This window comes from Drosophila teissieri, chromosome X, assembly GCF_016746235.2.
Source record: "Drosophila teissieri strain GT53w chromosome X, Prin_Dtei_1.1, whole genome shotgun sequence".
Taxonomy (NCBI): domain Eukaryota; kingdom Metazoa; phylum Arthropoda; class Insecta; order Diptera; family Drosophilidae; genus Drosophila; species Drosophila teissieri.
Window position 1 is genome coordinate 20,676,330 of NC_053034.1, and position 19,441 is coordinate 20,695,770.

The following is a 19,441-nucleotide window of genomic DNA, read 5'->3' on the forward strand; positions in this document are numbered from 1 at the left end:
AAGTAGCAACTGCAATTGCTTTCCTTTATCTGAAAGCACTTTCGATGCCCTTGATGTGTAACTATATAGTGTTCCTAACTTGTTTGTGCATCAGCCAATGAAAGTGCATTATGGGCTTGACCCAATTGCTGACATAAGCACCCCGCAAATGTATCAGGTTCACAAGGCACGTGGCCCGTCCAGTATTTCGTTCAATTTTTCAGCTTGCACAAACATTTGATATGGCATCTGGAACAAGACCGCAAGCACCACAGGGATTATCGGCTATCACAAGCGGTTACATCCACACACACACACACTCGATGGCATTAGAGTGCGCACTTGCACTGCAATTGATCCCACTGTGCGGCATTGTCATTACTATTTGCGCTCGTTTAGGGCTTCTGATGCTGCTGGTGCTTCAGATGCTGCTGCGACTATAAGTGCATGGTAATGTTTTAAAAACGCGACACAGACGCCTGACGATAACAGCCAACACAGCAGGGAGGGGTGGGGAGGGGGGGAGGTGTGGAAAATTGGGGGGAATTCGAATCGCTGGGAAATCGCACGGAGGGGCGACGCAAAACGGAGGAGCGGAAGAGCGGAAGAGCAGAATGGTGCAGCCAACAAGCGATGCCATATCAATTTTCAATTTCCAGCGAGCCAGCAACTGTCAGGGTGTCAGGGACAGAGGAACGGAGGAACGGACCGACCAGACGGCCATTCAAGCCCACACCTAATGCCTACACTGCGCGAAAAGTAGCCAGCATTCGTTACAAGGTTCTACAAAGCAATGCCAGACCTCACCTCTAAATAATAAGAGGATCTTCTTACATGCCTGAGTAACTTTCAAACTTGTAGAAATGCATTTTGTTTGTCTTTGAGTGACTGAGGAAAGAAGTTTCTTTCACTGCATGTTGTACGCATCGCCAGCAAACTTCGGACAGACCAAAGACCATTAGAGAAATATCCAAATCAACAATGAAATGCAATTTTTCCCATAGCAAGACAGGCTGCATTTGCAACCAGCTCAACTATAAATTGCCCATTGTGTTGATTGAGAAAAGCAACGATAAAATAAAAAGACACAGCGCATGTCCAGCATTTGGTGTGGAACTTTAAAAATGCTTTATAAACACAACATTTAAATTGGCCAGCCAAAATTTGAAGCACCGCATGGCGAAATTTGATTTTATGCTAACTTTCCAACTATTTCATTTAGCTACATAATATACTAAATGTTTGGTGTCTATATCGATAATATTCATGTTTCGAAATTAGTTAAGTAATTAAAATTAGTAATTAGTTATAAGGATTTTCTCATGTCTCTGTGCTAATGAAAGAAGTAATGGTTACTCCTACTCCGTTTTATACTATCCAAGATGTTATATAAGAGAATGTATTTAGAGCACACAGTTCTTTAAAGACAAAACAGATGGTGGCCATTAATGCCACATTCCCACGGCGGTTCCAGGGTACGACCAAGTGTCTGGACAGTCGTTTATTGTCAACTCATTTGTTTTCGCTTGGCCCAATTTGGAGTTTGATTTATGTCGAAAATATTTTAATTTTATTGGCACAGCAGCACAGGTGAGAGTGGCCCCAAAATGTAGTTGTCGTTGTGTTCGGCAGGATAACCCAAATTCTCTCTGGCACGCACACACACTTGCTGGCTTTAGCTGTGTCCTTTCGTCCTTGCTGCATCTGTTTTGATAAACTGCATTGTTATGGATTCTCTTGCCGAATTTCTGCCGAATTTTTCGGCCTTGTGCTCGGTGTTGGCCCACATTCCACACACAGCCTATGCGTTGTAATCACATGAATTGCAGTTTTTGGTCAGGCGTAAGTCCTTCTGATATTTTTTCATCATCTCAGCTTTCGTTTCATTACTCCCCGGCTTTGGGCTCAAGTCTCCTGTCTATTTTTGTGGACAAAAATAAACGGAAATTGCATTCGAAATCTATTTATTTGCCATGCCGGGCTCGGTTATCTGCATTCAAATCAAATTTACAGTCACAATGGGGAGAGAAATTATTATTATTTTGGTCATTCAATGAATTGGGTTTTATTCTGAGCGTCTCTGCGAGTTTCCAACAATTAAACTTTTGAAATCCCATTCTGTCTGCAGGAAAAGGGCTATTCCTTTGATTGATGGATTGAATAAAGTTATTAAAGTGGGGCAAGTATCTATATCTATATCTTATTGCTACCTATAGTGATTATTATTAAAGAGCGGAGCTTGGTTGGCTTTGAAATTCGAAATAAAATTGCCAGCCCAGCAGAAGAATTACGAAAGCCCTCTAAAGTAGGCAACAATTTGTATTCCCAAGATGGATGGCACTCGTGTGTTTTCGTCCATCTCTCAATCAGATTAATTAATTGGATTTTGTCAAGCGACACTTCAATTAATCAAAATCAAATTAAAGCTAGAAAAAAGGCGAGGAAAATGTGTTGACTTGAGGTTTGCCACCCATTTCCCATTTCCCGGCCGCAAGTCCTCCGAGGCTCATTAGGCCAAAAAGATATACGTTGACACACATTGATAACCGCACATACATGTGTGTGTCTGCCCCTAATTAACCCACTAATGCCATTTGCCGACTAACGTCGCTAATTAAGCTCAAAAATGAGTGAGGGACGAAAGGAGTGCACGAAAAAAGCGCAGAACAAAACGAGAAAAATTTTCCCTGCCTGCGGAAAAGGTCAAAGCATAAATCAGAAGGCGGGGTGGAGGGGGACGGGGGGAGGGGGGCGCTGGGCGGGGCCATGCAGGATGCAATTGCCAGGCCTGGCCCACTTTTCTATATTTTTTTTTTTGTTTTTTTTGTGTGTTTTTTTCGCCCAGCCAGGCAGCAGCAAAAGGGGTCACCATAAAGTTTTTCCATTTCTGGGATCCAGTTTCAAGCAATTTCATTTAGAAGTGGCCTTTCACAGGTGGAAAATGAAATGAAATCTGCCTTAACCGTGTCTATCTGGATCTAGTGTGCATCTGGATAGCAAGTTCAGGCGGAAGTTCATATGCGATATCTTTTACGGCCATCTGGCAGCCACTAAAGAATATATACATACATATATGTACTTACATATATGTACGTGCTGATTTCGGTCATTTTTTATCGCCTTTTTAGTGGCTGGGTGCAAGGGAAGTGCATTGATTCCATTGCAAGTCCTTCAAGCAGGATAATGCCCACATTCAGTGGCAAATAGTTCAATAATCTAGTTTATTGCTTCGAGTCGCGCGACAATGTTTCATTCTTGCACATTTCAAAACTGGATACCTAAACCCGATACCCGATACTTGGAGGCCAAATGTGAAAAGGGAGAACCCTTTTCTCTCAGTGAGCCTCTTGCGGAGCCGAAAGGAAAATTAGAAACCAAATCTGAGCGCATATTAGTCCTTCTGTCTTTGGCTGCTCGAGGATCTCTGCGACTCCGCGCCGGTGACACAGTTCTCGTTCGCCCAAAATGCGGAGCTCCTTCGCAGGGGTCAGGGGTCAGCGGCGACGCTGGCGATGGCGATGGCAGCACAATGTATTTCAAGTGGAGCGAGTGCAAATAAAATTAAAAAACAACAAGAGCATCAACAAAGCGAGATAGAAAAAAAAGAAGCCGAAAACAAAAAAATATATGGCGCCGACCTCATTTTGGAAAAGGGGTGCTGGTGGGTGGTGGGTAGTGTGGCTGCAACGTTGACTTGTTTTGCCACTTTTGGCACTCCCCCCACCCCCAGGAACTTCCTACCCCCCTCTGTTTGTCTGTCGACACTTGGCGACCTCTGCCGCTGCCGCTGCCGCTGCCTCTGCCGGCGTTTTGTCATTGTTTGCATTTGGCGCGCATTTTTTTGCTTTCGCTTGTGGTTTTCTTTTGTTTTTGCCGCATCCAGCAAGGAGAAAAACAAGGAAAAACTTTGCAAAGAAAATGGGCATATGGCATACCCTCTAAAATGTTACCAAGACTTTGTCACAATGTGATAAAGGAAGTTTTTGAAAATCAAAAAACTGCTTCACAGTTGAAGTATATAAAGTATATGAGTATCTATCTACGAGTATATACAAATTATGCTCAATTTAAAACAAATCAAAGAAGAACCGTAATTATCACTTAACGAAGTTGAAAAGTTCAAGCCTGGCTTTATTTGATTTTTCACCTCCTAATCGTGGGCATGTTCCATGTGCCACATGCCCCTTGCTGGCGTCCTGAAGTACGAGTATGAACATTTTACGTGGCACACATTTTTGTACATATTTTGCGCTGAGGGCTTTGTTGTTGTTTACTTGGTTGGCCCGAGCTCATTGAGTCGCCTCGCCTGGCGGCCATTTTGTCATATTTGCTGGCACCTTTGTCAAGGACGCGTTCCTGTTGGCCAGTGGCGCATCCTTCGCTGTTCCGCATCCTTTGCTGCCACATTCCATCAAGTGTGGCCAACCGAATTTCTGTGTTTTGCAACGTTTTCCTACTTTTTCTGTGGTAATTTGAAAGGGGAGAACCGGAGATGGGCAGGGCGAAGCGGGGCGGGGCGGGGCGGGGCGGATCTGCAGGAAGTTGTGCAAAATTTAAAACGGAAGTCAATTGCCAGACAGTCAGCGATGGCCGCCGGAAGTGGCAGCTGCATGCAGCATCAGCACCAGCAGCGCCATGTTGGTTTCCCTTCTTTATTGTTTTTTTAGCCATGATTTTTTTGTCATTTTTGTTTTATTGAGTTATTGGCGCATTCATTTGCCATACGCCGCATGCAAGATTTATGCCCGCCATGTGTCATGTGGCTAAAAACAAACCTACCCCATTCGCTCCCCCCGCCACCCATTCTCCATTCTCCAGTCCCATTTCCCAACATTTTCCCCATTTAGCATTTACCATTTCCCACCATTTCCATACGTAAACACACACACACACGCTCATGCTGGCCAAATTGTTTAAAAGCCCCGACAACAACAAACGGAACGATTGCGAGACAAAAATATGTTCTCCACGCTGATCTCTTTCCTCTCTGGCGAAATGTTTGCATAATTTTCCCAGTCCCAAATTCGGTTTGGAGTCATTTGGATCCGGATTTGGAATTCGGCAAAATGCTGCCCCAAAAAATGCCTCCCATTTCCTTTAAAAGCCTTTGCTTTTGCTTTTAGGCAGACTCTGAAACGTGCGAGAAACATTGTTCTTAAGTCGCAACAAACACATAAATAGTTGCAGTTTATTTTCAGGAGAGTACACTTTAAAAGAGTTCCTATTCTACACATGCACAACTGAGTAACCAAACATTAAAAAATGAGGGATTTTAATGAATAAAAACCATTCGAGGCAAGTTTTTGACATTTATCGCGGCAGCCCCTTCACATTTTCCTTCCCATTGACATTTTGACATTGACACATCATCTGACAGATCGCCGTCATATTTCATTGAGTTATGCGCAAAACCAAAAACCAAAAACCCAAAACAAACAAAAAAGTATACAAAAGCTAATGCGTATTAAATTGACAATGGACAATTGTTGCTCCGCTCATTGTTCGCCGTTGCAAAATCGGATCATAAGCAAAACCCGAATCGTGTTTAGCAATTAAAACGAAATTAAAGTCCATTTTGATGTGCAATTAAATGCGAACCGGTGGAAACGGCAGCTACTCCTTATCCCATCCCATCCCATCCAATCCAACCCTTTCCATCCATTCCATTCCAATCCAATCCAATCGCCATCCGATCCGCTCCACGCCCCCTTTTCAGTGCGCCCAGCGCCACATGTCAAAGTTGAAATGCTGACGCAGTCGCGGCTTTGCCCCCTCCCCCGGGAAAACCGACCCCTGACCTCAGCGAAGTCGTTTATTATTTGCCGCCTGCTGTTGCGTCATAAATAAATTTTGCAGTGCATTTAACGAATTGTGAACTCGCCAAAGGGAAATGCCTCGATATTCATACGGCGTATATGTGCATATATATTTTTTGGTAGGGTGTATCTCTGCAGCCAAGCATTTAATTAACCTTTTTTCCATTGACAATACTTCCTCCACTCAATGAGAGTAATAAATAAAGGAAGCAGCATATCGCATGTCAAATCTATCAAAATTCCTTTGCAAATTGATAAGCACAACTAATGGTGGGAATTTGAGGAGCAAATCATTAGTCTTAAATGCTAAACTACAAAAAATTCCACATATAATTATAATTACAGTATCAATGCGCAAAACAGCGAGCATGATTTATATTCAGCTTCAGCCGCTGGCAGCAATTAAAAGTAATTGTTTTCGTATTTTCGCGTACACGAGTATACGCACCTTGGTCACCCTGGTGTGCACACCAGTATCTGTGTGTTTGCATGGCCCTGCTGGTGTGCGGGTGAATATTTATCTCTTGATTTACTGTCCGAGTCTGAATGAAAGCCGGGAGTTTTGGGGCTCATCATTACGGCCATTGTATGGGCCCATTGGCCCATTGTAAAACAGAACACAGCCAGCGGGCATGTTCGACCAATGAATTAAGCGCAAATGAGTTGAAGGCCAGAATAGCGAATTACGGAAGAAGTCTCTCCATTTTCTACATGATATATCTAACCAGTCTTGCCTTCAAAGAGCATTTTCCGCATTCGGCCTGGTTTCCATTATTTCCGCACAATTTACTCGTCTGTCTCATTGACCACTATCGCTTTACAGGATATTAGTGCGGTTCGATCTTCGGCGTTTGGTTCCCTGCTATTTTTATGGGCGGACTTTGGCGATGAGTTGGGAATGCAAAACTTAATGCGCTTGCAAAATTTATTCATAATTAAATATAAATTTATGCTCAATTGTGGTTTAACACGATGACGACCCACACACGTGTGCATTTTCTTGCCCCGCCTGTGAAAATATATCATTTGTCAACTTTTCCCTGTGTGCATTTATGATAAATTCGTTCGAAGTTCACTCAATCATCGGCGTCGTCATTAGTTTTGAACAGCATTTTTCCAGTACATTTATTTTTGCAGCCAATGCAAATATTATTCAAATTTTAGCATACTGACTAAATTTCTCTCGTTCTGTTTAAGCTTAGTCTTTAGCTACATTTTTATGACAAATTATCGCGAATAATGCAATGGCTTTATTAATATTTAATGGCTCTGCAAGCAATTAGTGAAAATTATTATGGGTTCCAATGTGTTTTATGCTGGAAAACCAGTGAACCGTGTAAGTACGCCCATTCAATCATAAAAATAAAATATATAAAAAATAGGCGTTTTTAGAAATCTTTCCACTCAATCGATACAATATTGTGCCTGGCATATTAAATACATCAAATGCTGCGCATATTCATAATAAATGATTTGCGATTTCCACAGAGCTGATAAACCGCAGGGCGGAAAATGGAAAATGAGGAGGGCCGTGGAAAATCCCAAACAACAATAAAGTTTAATAACCCAAAGGAATCCGGCGAGGAGACGCGTATAATCAGCATCATCAGCGACATCAATTTGTTTGCTCCGCCCCCTTTTCATGTATAGGCGCTAAGCTGTTAAAGTGTAAATGACGTGTAAATGGGCGACCCAAAAAAAAAAAAAGAAGAAGGAATAAAGGACACTTTTTGGAAGGGGAAAGTATTTGCCCCACGTTTGGCTCCCTTTGAAAAGGAGACAAGCACGAAGTGTATATGTATAAAAATATAATTCATATTTCAGTCACCGTTGATTGAACAAATTGGTTGAGTGAGCGAAAATCTATACGTATATTTATATGTATTCCGCTATTATTTCCCATAGATTTATTCAACAATGGCAACGCAACTCAGACGACCAGGCGCACTTAAAAAACTTTAGCATAAAAACCATGAAAACCCTGAAAACCCTGAAAAGGTGTGAGAAGCGAGCGAAAATGAAAATGGGGGAATACCCAAACCCTCGAAATATATTTTGAGTTGGGTAAAGTTCGGCTCATAATTTTCATAAATCACAATGGCCTTTTCAATTTCTTTCTTTTGTGATGAGGCGCACAGGCAGCCGGCGATTCGCGCGATTCTTTATAATTAAATCATAAATTATACATGAAAAATTATATTAGCTCGATGGATAAAATCGGTGGAAATATTGGCAGAGTTGTAGGTGACAGAGCGACTAGCAAATACTTCTGCGTTTACATGATTTATTTGGGGGATTTCCTATTTGGAAATGGAAAATTGAAATGGAAAAGCTGACGGTTTGGGGGGAGCTATTTTCGATTAAAAAATTTAAAATCTAAAAAAGGGAATTATTTGCAGTAATGGGATTCTAATTATTCATGGATGGATTAATTTCACAAAGCCTAATGCGATCAGCAAGCGTTGCAGTTCGATGCCAATCCTGAAATGGAAAATATGTAGAAATCCCCAGTAATTTACAATGTCTTTGCCGTTGCATACGCAGTTTGCAGTTAATGGCAATTAAGTTGCCGCTCTGCATGGAACCAATTTGCAGTTTTCAGCGAGGTGACGAATGCAGCTACTTCCTTGGGGGTGCGCTTTATCACGCATACGTCGTGTGGTCCCCGGCCCAATCAACCCACCAACCCACCAATCCGCTCACTCGAGCTGACTCGGGCTGACTGCCGTCTTGATTTGATTTGATTTATGCCCTGCTGAATGCAAAGCGAGCTGGCAAATGACTTAATATTTATGGAAAACATTACCGCAATATCCTGCTCGCTAGACAGGCACATGTATGCATACTCCTACTCGTACATATAGAACATATAGCAGAACCCCGACCGCTGCTCCTGTTGCAGCGTTTTATGTTCTTTTAATTTGCCCACCCACTCTTTGGGGCGCCAAGTGGGTGGGTGGCTGGCAGGGCAGGCGTCTGTCTCAAGGGCGCCACAAAAACCGCGACACACGAAAAGTGGGTGGCAAATGGCGGCGGTTGAGCTAGGATTGCAATAGCAGATTTTCGTGCAAAAATCAAAAAGTCTCACCCGCCCGCCGGCAGTTCGTGAGAAATTCGCATAAGTCCTCAGATTTCCAGGGGGTTGTAATAAAATATTTATTACTCCACTTATAGAAATGCATATACAGCACAGCTGTGCGAGTCCCACAGCACATTGAACTGCATGGAACCAAAGCTTTCAAGTTAATCAAAAATTCAAGCTCCAGATGTGGCTAAGGCTTAGCAAATTTATACGAGACTTGACGGATCCTATAATAGGTTTTGTATCTTTATCTTTATCCTGGCCATAAACGGAAATCAAGTCTATTGTTTTATGTGATTTAAATTCACATCGAAATTGTTTACTAAATGGTAGATATCATGACAATATAACATCATTTTTAATAAATTGTCCACGTGGTCTTTCTTAAAAACAGCTCGTAAGCCGAGAACTATTCTTGCATATTCAGTTGTGCTTACACGCATATTGCATGCTGCTATTTTCCTAAGAGCTTCATAAATAATCAAGATATTTCAGTGTGATTCCCCAATGGATTTCCTTGAGTGATGCACAGATGCAAAAATAAACACATCAGGCGTTACTCACAATATCAAAATGCTTGGGGGAATCATTAATGCCATGCAATACACTTTCAAAATACATGCAATACATGCCTCCTTTCAGTTCAGGCGATGGAAAGCCTTTAATCGTAGTCGTCATGGAACACCAACTAAATATTTGCAAAATTCTTATTCTCCTTTGAGCGACAAACAAACGAGAACAAAGCCAAACAAATCAACAAACACACAATATCTGCTGTTATCTGAGCGCTTACACACCGACTTTGTACTGGGGACAGTCCCAGCCCCCTTCCTTAACCCACAACAACCAGCCCCCATGTCGTCCCTTAACCCACAAGTAGCCCCGAGTCATTTCTAATGCGAAAACTATCGACAGTCCATCGCAGTGAGTCCGAGTGAGCTGTAACTGCTACTGCTACTATTTACAGGATGGTGTTTGCTATATCTGTAAACGAATCAAATTGAAAAAGGCAAATGCGAGTGGGCGATGGCAGTGCACTGAGCGAAAAGAGGGGCTCTGTTTGGGGGAACCATTTATACAACGTTTGCTATGCACTTCTAATTACGACTGATCTAGTGGCTAATACATAGTCCTGTGTACAAAATTAATAGTATAAATGAATAGTTAATGGTTTTTTGAGACATGACAAGTACTCTGACTCACTTTTGTACTCATCGTGTATGACCTCTTAAGCAATCGTAAGGTTATTGGAAATGGTGACCGCAGAAATGTCAGTGCATTCTCTACAGCTTTTAAGTCTATCGACTATTTCTGCCACTGCAATCCAATCCGGCTCAGAAGTGAGCAGATGACATGACAAATTTCGCTGAGCTGCAGTCAAAGTTGAAGCTCAACCCGAAATCCTAAATCGAAAATCGAAACCAGACGCCAGAAGCCAGAATCCAGAACCCAGAAAAGTGAGCAAGGATTCAGAAATCGGGGAAAACGGTGCGGTGCTGACAATTCAATTGTCACATCCTCTTATAAAGTTGGCAACCGTGGCTGAGAGGGAACATTTCAAGGTTAACGCTGGCCAAATCGTGGCGAAATCATGGAAGAAGTCCAAAGGCTGAAAGCCAGACAACTTCAATTTCATTCCGTCTCGCTGTGCTGGTGATTCAGATCCAACTCGGATTCCTATTCCTTCTCCTATTCCGACGCCATGTCCGCGTCCGAGTCCGACTCGGAATCAGATTCAGACTCAAAATCAGATTCAGATTCAGATTCAGTTACTTGTGCCATTGCTATGACTGTTTCCTGTCTGTCTTCCACTTCCTGCCCTCGATTTTAATTTGGCCGCCCTTCAATTTCACAGATTCTCGAGTCGCATCGCATCGCTTCGCATAGCATCGACAGTAGATTGTGAGGGGCGATTAGGGCGATGAGGCGATGGGGCCACTCAAAAATTGAAAACTTCTCCCTCATATTTTCTTTATTTCGAGCCACAAAATCAAGTCGAGCGTCAAATCACTCAAACAACATGGGACGACCCTCCGTCGCATTTGATTTATTTCTTTTTCGGCTGTGTGTCGTTTATTAAATATTTAAACATAATCCCGTGGGGAAAATTGAAAGCAAATAGCTTATGATAAACAAACATTGTCGTCCTGTCACTACAGTAAACGACTGGAAATAAAACTCTCGATAAAGTACATGCGGAATATTTATTTACCCTTGGGCTATTTAATGTCGAATCAATTTATATGCATAGGAACAAATAAATAAAGTCACCAAAGTGGCCATCAAATTACTGTTAACACAATTTTATTTATAAAAGTTTTGATTGGGTTTTAATGCGGTTGAAAACGCGTTTCAATTTTCAACAGCATCACAGAATAGTTTCAAACTATTGGGGTCAAATGAAATTTAAAGTTGCCTTCGCCATACATATACTCTTTCTCTTAATATATTCAGCCATTCCTCTCGCATTTTACCACGTTGTTTAGGAAATAATCCGATTATTAATAGTTGGCTACCATACACGAGGGGAGCTTTTCTCGAACATAATAATTACAAGTCGGGAAAACGCTTCTCCATTCATATTTCTGAGGCGTACCACCTTAATTCTATAGAATTTTATAATTATACACCAAACGCCAAACGCCAAATCGCCCTTCCTCTCTTGTGGGGAAATACGTGAAGAAAAAACGAGCCACAAAATGTTCGAGATAATATTATTCTAATGATCATCGAGACGACCTGAAAACGCGGAGACTGTGCTGATAGCGATAACCTTTGGGGTCAGTTCTCTATCTGAAAACGTGTGCTTATAGGCGGGACGCACAAATATATGTGCATATTCTTACACTATACTCTATAAATATACGAGTATTCGACTTTGTCTTTGTGCTTCGCGGCATCTTAACCAATCTACACGTAATCCAATTTGCCCTCGCCGCCGACGAAGAAGCTCTCCAACAATTGTTTTTGATTATTTAATTTGCCAGAATTTTGCTTTGATTTAGTTTCGTTTCCTTTCGTTTTGTTTCGCTTTGTTTCGCTTGGGTCAGAGAAGATCCCTGCTATCCTGCCATAGCTTTATCCTGGGGCCTTGAGGCGAGTTCAGTCGACCACAAGATGTGTCCTTAGCCCTTTGCTTTGCTTTGCTTTGCTCTGCCTTGCTTTGCTCTGCGTTGTCCCTGCCTATGATTTACTCCTGCCGCAGTTCTGGGACCTTGAAAATGTGGCAGAGCATTGTTACCAAACCTTGTTTTTGGCCCACAGACCGCAGCGCACCGAGTGCCGAATGCAGAAAGCAGAATGCCACTGCAACACAGTGGGCAACAAAAGCAGGTCGCCGAGTGGCGGAGAGTCTGCGGAACATGGCCAGTAATGGGTGATTCGAGTACATCCGCTGGAAGTGTACCAAAGCCACCCATCTTGGAAGAAGAACCCCTGTTGAAGCGGCTCGAATGCGCACATGGTACAAAATACATAATCGAGTTGGAAATCCATTTCCTGTTTTTGACTAGCTATTTAGTTGTTCTGCTTTTTCAAAGTCAAACTTAACTGCTTTGGCCACATTAACTGAGATTAATGATTAAATTGTAATATATGTACACAAGTGACTTCATGAAACACTTTAAAGCGCTTTTATAGCGCGTTTTCATGGTTATTCCTTCTTTGTTGGACAATGATTAGGGGAAATTCTATTTAAAGACCTAAAAACTAAAGAATTTCAAGAACTTAGTTATCATGGTAATATGACTGTTGCAAAAATATATATGTACATATGCTGAATATATGGTCGAATTATTTGGTGTCAGAACAGCACAATAAATTGGATACCTAACGGTCGACTCTCGACAGTTTGGTGTTAGTTTTCGGCACAGGACGTGCAACATGGCTTGCAACATTTCCACCTCAGATGGCTCACACCCCCTCCAACCCCTCCACACCCTTGTCTCTCCACTCGCCGCTATTTCACCCCCTTTTAGCCTTTGTCTCTGTGCATTTGGCTTGACAGTCGCAGCAACCAAAAGTGCGCTATGAGCTTTTGTTTTTCGCCTTTCTCTCGATTCCAGTATTGTTTTGTTTCAGTTTTTGTTGTCGCTGCGCTTAGCCGATTTGTCCTGCCCTCTGTCCCCCTGTCCCCGTTTTTCCCAATTTTCCCCGATTTCCTTGGCTATTTCTGCGGCTTGCCGAGCTTCGGGAAACATTGCAGCAGTTTTAGCAGGTTTGCATTATTAAAATACGTTTAAAGCTCGAAAGAAAACCTCCGAATACCTTTGGACACAATTATCTTCTGGTGTTCTCTGGGCATAACTTTCAATCGCAGCTAATTGTTTGCGTCAGCAAAAACTTTCGGAGATTCCCCACAATAATGCACGTTCCTCGCCCACAAATTAAATTTCCCCGAGCAAAAAAGTTGCAAATAATTTGCGTGTGGGTCGGGGGATAATCGAATATAACTTAGCCTCATGGAAATTATTTGTTGCGAAAGTTTTGCCCGTCTAGGCAAACTTTGCGACTCGTTTTGCATAATAGCGATATAATATTTTGCCATTTTTCGACTCTGATACAGAGGCATTTAATTGATTTTGATCGATAGTAGAAGACTAATTGAATTCGGCCTCGGACTTCAGATGTTCGAGACTATAGACTTGACTTTGATAGATGGGTTAATTGCTAAACTGGTTGAATGAGCTAAAGATTTACCACTTATTTGAGGGTAAGGCGGATAGTTTTAATAGTTTTTGAAGAGTTTAAAACATGTATTAAAGTGTTTGTTGCAGTAAACCTGAATTCTTTTGGCAAATAGGGGAAATAGCTTTCAAATAAAATTCTGCACCAACTTTATACAGTTTTAAATAATATATAGGACCCACACCACTGTGTTGTTCATTCAATAAAAGCTTTAGCTTAAAACTGAAACACATGCGATTCTTTCCTCCGCAACAAAATTGAAACATAATAACCACCGTGCTGCGTTTTTGCTGTTGAATTTTCAGCGCACTCATGAACTAAAAAATAAAATGATGTCAGAAAAGAGTGGAATTCATTTTAAAGAAAATTAATTTATATACTTGTTTACGATGCTTCACTCTTTTCGTTGAAAAATACCTCTAAAAATGATAGTTTAATATTTCCAATAAAAGCGGTTATAAACACGTTATTCCAAGCGATTGTCAGAAACGTTTTCCCTGCCGCATTTCAGTCAGGTTTCCTTAAGTTTTCCTGATTGATTTGTCGGAACCCACAAGACTTTGCCGACTTTTCCGACTTTCCCAGCTAGAATGCAGCGAAACAAAAGTCGCAGTAAATTAATAAGCCTGCCGCAGACGCGGGGGGCAGTCAGGCCCCCGGAACCCCTGGAACCCCCGGAGTCCCCGAAACCCCCTTATGGCCAAATAGTAACACATACTGACCTGACCTACTCTCCGGTTGCGGGTTGGAGCACGGGTCCAAGTACGGGATCCAGAACGGGAACGTGAACGGGAACGAGAACGGGAACGGGAGCGTTGCACAGCGGTGGCAGTGGCGAAAAAAATAACATAAAGAATAAAACACAAAAAAAATATGTAGAAAAAAATATAGAAAATTTTGTTATAGAAAAAAATTGTACTCTATGTGGTATAGGCTTATAAGTACGAGCACTTGAGTTTACACTGCGCGAAATGGGCCAACTCGCCCTTTGAAGGCGGATAGTGTCACTAAATTGGATTGAAACCTTGAAGTGGCTGCAGTTCAACAATTCTATTGCGTATTTCACTGTCATACTTTACTAAAGGCGAAGCCTTAAAGAGGCTAACAACTTGAATATATTCTAATTTGATTTGACGAATCTGGTTAGAATCGATATGCGAGCAACATCGAACACTACAGAATTTCCCACTGTGTACAGTGGAGGAGACTGGGGGCCTTTGGAGCCCGCGCTGTTTGAAGCCCCTTTGCTGCCCCCTGATCCCCGGCGAAAGTCCTTCATGCTGGGCCCCCGGAACACGCGATGTTACTGGAGGGGAGTACATATACAGGAGCAGGGCTCCGGCTCCGGCTCCGGCTCCACATACATATATATTCCGGGGGATGCAAAGGGGTCTAAAACGACGATGGTGGGCATGGCTGACTTTATTCTGACGGACTGTTGCGTGTTTTGGAGCCAACAACTGCGATGTACTCGTTGCCATTGTTGTTGTTGCTGTTGTTGTTGCTGCTGCTGTTGTTGTATTCGTTACTTTGTTGTTGCGGCTTCCATATACTTTCTATTGTATTATATTTTATATGCTTTGACAAAGCCCCAAGCCACTTAGACAAACTGCTTCAACTTTCTGCCCGGCTCTTGTTGCTGTTTATTATTGTTATTTAATGTTTATAGTTCGCCGAACAAGACGCGATATGTGGGTGGTTTCGGGCGGCTGGCTGGTTTCCCCACTCACTTTCGGAGGCGTAAGAAAAGGGATTATTAGCCATGTATATTAGATGACGTTACACGACCCGGCCTACAAAAGAAACGCGGAGCAACACGGAGAACCTCAGAGGAAATTGCTCGACAAAGTGGAACACTCAACACTGATCATCGCAATTATTTTCCCATTTGGCATTCAAGATTCATGTATTAAGTGTCATGTTTTCAATAATTTAAGATTTAATTAATACGTTGAAAATATATTCGAATTAAATGTGTACAAGTCTTCTGAACCTTGAGCTATTTAAGTTTTGCGTTTGAAACGTTGAGAAATTATTTGCGATCATAGTGGATTTTTCAAATCATTAAAAAACTATTTTCCTAACAAGTTCAATGGCAGCATTCGGCAATTTATACAATGAACATATAAGTTGAAAGCATTCCCGGAATTTACTCATACACTTGGCACTTTGTTTTTTTTTAATTCCTATCAATCAATAAAATTCAGCTGCAAAAACAACATTCGATTTGCTAATTAGCAAGAGAGAGAATCGTATAGGAAAAGGCAAAGCGGAGATGACGATCACGATCACGATCTTACACACTCGAAAAAAATCTATACGCAAATAGGTTTTAATTGAGCACAACAACAATGGCAACAACGGTTTGAATTCACTTTGTTTTTAGCACTTTTTCGCTGAAAAGATGATTTAATGGCACACAAACGAAAAAAAAGAACAACACAATTAAAAAAATATATTTAAGTTGTGAGAAAAAATCCCAAATCATTAGCACTTTAATTGTGTTTTGGGTTTATTTTCAGTTTTTTTTTTTTCGTTAGTTTGTAATGGTTTATTTTTTTTTTGTTTTTCCTTTTCTTTTGACTCGAAACGCGTTTGTGAAATCACCGGCTTACGTACGTTTATAATTTGCGTCAAAATCGCTGAGAACTGCGTTCGCTGTGGGAGCTAAAAGTTAAACCGTCGGGAGCCCAACTGACACCTTCAGTGCTTCGTTTTGCACTGAGCGCCAACGCAGCGCCAGTGTAGCGCCAAAAACCGGTTCGGCTCCACGTTCAACGGTTCATGGGGACTCGGGTATCTTCGGCAATTGGCCTTCGTGCCCGCATCGCATCATCTCGCTCTTGCCCTCGCCACCGCTCTGCCCTGCTACCATGCCCCGCCCTCCCCGCCACTCATACTCGATTTCAATGCCAAGCCAAAGCAGCTGTTTCCAGCGTGGATTTTGTTGTTTTGATTTTTTGTCGCGCTCGCACGTGCGCGATGGTGTGCGTGTTTGTTTTGTTGGCGGCAAGTGCAACGCTTATAAATACCGTACAATTTTAGTTGGCGCTGATAGAACGAATTGAGAATTATAGCGATCAGCCTAATAATTGTAGGCTTACTTCAACCTATGTACATACATACACATGTACGAAAAACCTCAGAAATACATAGGACCTATGTATGAATATATTTACGCATGTAATAGAATGAACACACAACATTGTTTCTAAAACACATATCTGATTTGAGAAATACATATAATTTATACTTTCTTCAAAAAAACATATGTACAGACCTTACAGATGTAGCAGAAGCGATATAAAAATATTTTATTCCGGGTGTAACAGATTATTACATATTCAAAAAAATGCATTATGAAAGACTGCATACTTTTAAACAACCATACAAAGGTGAAGTTAGTCAAATAAAGTTAAGTAAGTTAATAAGTAACAAAGCCAAAAAACCGCAGGAGGCCCAACAGACTCCTGCATACCCTGCATATTTACCACTAACGGCACTTACTCACGCCGGAGTAAAAAGAAGAAGACGGCTGTCTAAGAAGAAGAAACTGCAGAAACGCCAGTTAAAAGAAAGTTAGCAGCGCAATGATTTTAATTGGGAATCGTTTATGGGACAGAGATTTTTCTAATCCGAATGAGTTATTCGGTCATTAGTAAGGCTATTAGGGTTCCCTCCCGCTCATAGTGCTCCTACTCCCTCGCACTCTCTGCTAACTGCATTCTGTGGCGAGGGCCTTTCTTTTGATACCCTATATGAGAGTTATTAATATGGCTTCCCATTTTCTCGGAAACTGAAATATCCTAATTTAAGGGGCGTAAGTGTCCACTAGGTGGCTTTTAATCACATTAGTTTACATCACTTCACATTTTCGAATTGTTTTCGTAGGGTACCTTAAGATTCCATCCGAGTCCGTTGCTTTTTTTATTGTTACATTTATGTACGTATGTATGTATGTATGTATGTATGTACATAAATTTGCAGTTGTTGTTGTTGTCATGAGCAACGAATTTTTCAAGTTCAACATGTCGCCGCTTATTTTAATTTTAATCACACAACACAAAACATGAGCCGTGGTTATTGCTGCTGTTGTTGTGGCTTTTTGTGTTACATTTTAATGTTATGCGGCCTTTGTTTGTTTGTTTATGCACACAAAACATTCATAAAAGTGTCCCAGGGTGGACTTCAATTGTTCCTAAAATGTAAGGTCATGCGGTGCAGTTGATAGGAAATTTGTTGGGGCAAAACTGAAATCTGCACACAGGAGCGTTTGGAACAGATATAATTAATATAAATGCCTAAAATTTGAATATCAACCATAATTCATACATATATGTATCACATATGTATGTACATATGTGTGTACGTATATTAAAAAATGTGTATGTATGGGTTTTCCGAAATGAAGCAAAACTGAGGTATTACAAATTTTTAAAAATAAGAGGAGGATTTTTCAGGATTTCCGGAATCTATTCTTTTCAATGTCCACCCCAAATCACGCATATTTTATGGGATATTTTTTGGCTTTCCTTATTTAGACTTTTGGGCCTTAATGTCCTCTATGAGATATTATGTGCCATGCACACACACTAGCACATATCCAAAGATAACTGTAATGTTGTAATGTAGTCCATTTGCGACAAATATGCGCACCCAAAAAATGCTCCTCGGACAATGGCTGAAATTGTTCGCATATTCATGACCGAATTACCCACATTCGGCTGGCGAGTGAGCGAGAGGAGAGGAGAGACCCTCCAGAGGGAGCGAGAGGGAAGACGAAATGGGGCGCGGGGCGGGGAGGGGCGGATGACTGGACACAGCAGAACAAACAAAACCATTGGCAAGGCACGCAAATCTCGGCTATGACCAAAATATTTGCCAAAGTTCGTCGAGTCCTAAAAAATCAGAAAAAATGTACACTAAGCAAAAAATTTCAAAGTCACCTTGAACGGCAAAGGATTGAGAACCACTTGCAGTATATACTTCCTATTACTTGTACTTAGTAAGCATCATTTATAATTTTAAAACATCAAATACTTTGTTTTTCTGATTTTGAGAACTTAATACTATCATAAATACGTGAATGAGTAATAAAAACTAAATCATTTCAAATAAACCAAACTTTATGCTATATCAAACAAAATTTGCAAGAATAGTACAGTCTAAAACATTTTTCAAAATTGTTTTTCTGCGGCTTGTGGACGTTAGATTAGATTTGATTTGAGTCATACAAACAGACGGACGGACGAACAAACGGACAAAGTCGAAACCGAATCCAACATATGAATCACTGATTTCGAATTTTAATACAATATTGTACAATACAATAATTTTGAAACGCATTTTTGGAGTTTCCAAGGAATATTTCCCATAGACCAAATTCGGGTTGTGATAGCCTTATTTAAATCTAAAATGTTTCAATTTTTTTTGAGTGTGCGAGTGTGTAAAAAAGCGTTGCCAAGAAATCAAAGTGAGAGAGTTTGATGACGACAACGGGGGGATGAAACCAGGCCGGATATATTAGCCAAGACAGGACAGGGACAGCATCATCGTTTCATTTTGCTGCCTACGTCAATGGCAACAAATTTCATGTAAGTCCTTTCCCCAAAAAATTGGAGGGGATTCACTCCATTGACGATGGGCGACTAATATTTGCCAAGCGTAAAGTAATAAAATATTTCTTTGGTCAATAAATGCAATTGAATGTGAGGCCCAGAGCCGAAGACACGACTCAAATGGAAACGAGTCCAAAAGCGCTAAGGGCGCAGACACAAATTAAACGAGTTCAGTGAAACCCACGAACTTGACATGCCCTAGTAAATAGAACATTTTGAAAAAAGGGTTCATCAAAATAAAACTGAATCATATGTGTGCA

General features: G+C 41.2%; 1 protein-coding gene across 2 annotated transcripts in view; it reads right to left on the reverse strand.

Moving 5' to 3' along the window:
• LOC122623021 (glycine-rich cell wall structural protein 1) overlaps nucleotides 1–16,310 on the reverse strand; it is a 77,221-nt gene extending 60,911 nt beyond the window's left edge. Inside the window, exon 1 of one of the 2 annotated variants that reach the window (XM_043801905.1) lies at nucleotides 16,181–16,308. The gene's annotated coding sequence lies outside the window, so the exon portion shown is untranslated. Of the gene's footprint in view, nucleotides 1–16,180 lie in introns of both variants that reach the window. The other variant, XM_043801906.1, reaches the window with a different exon arrangement.
• Between the last annotated feature and the right edge of the window lie 3,131 nt (nucleotides 16,311–19,441).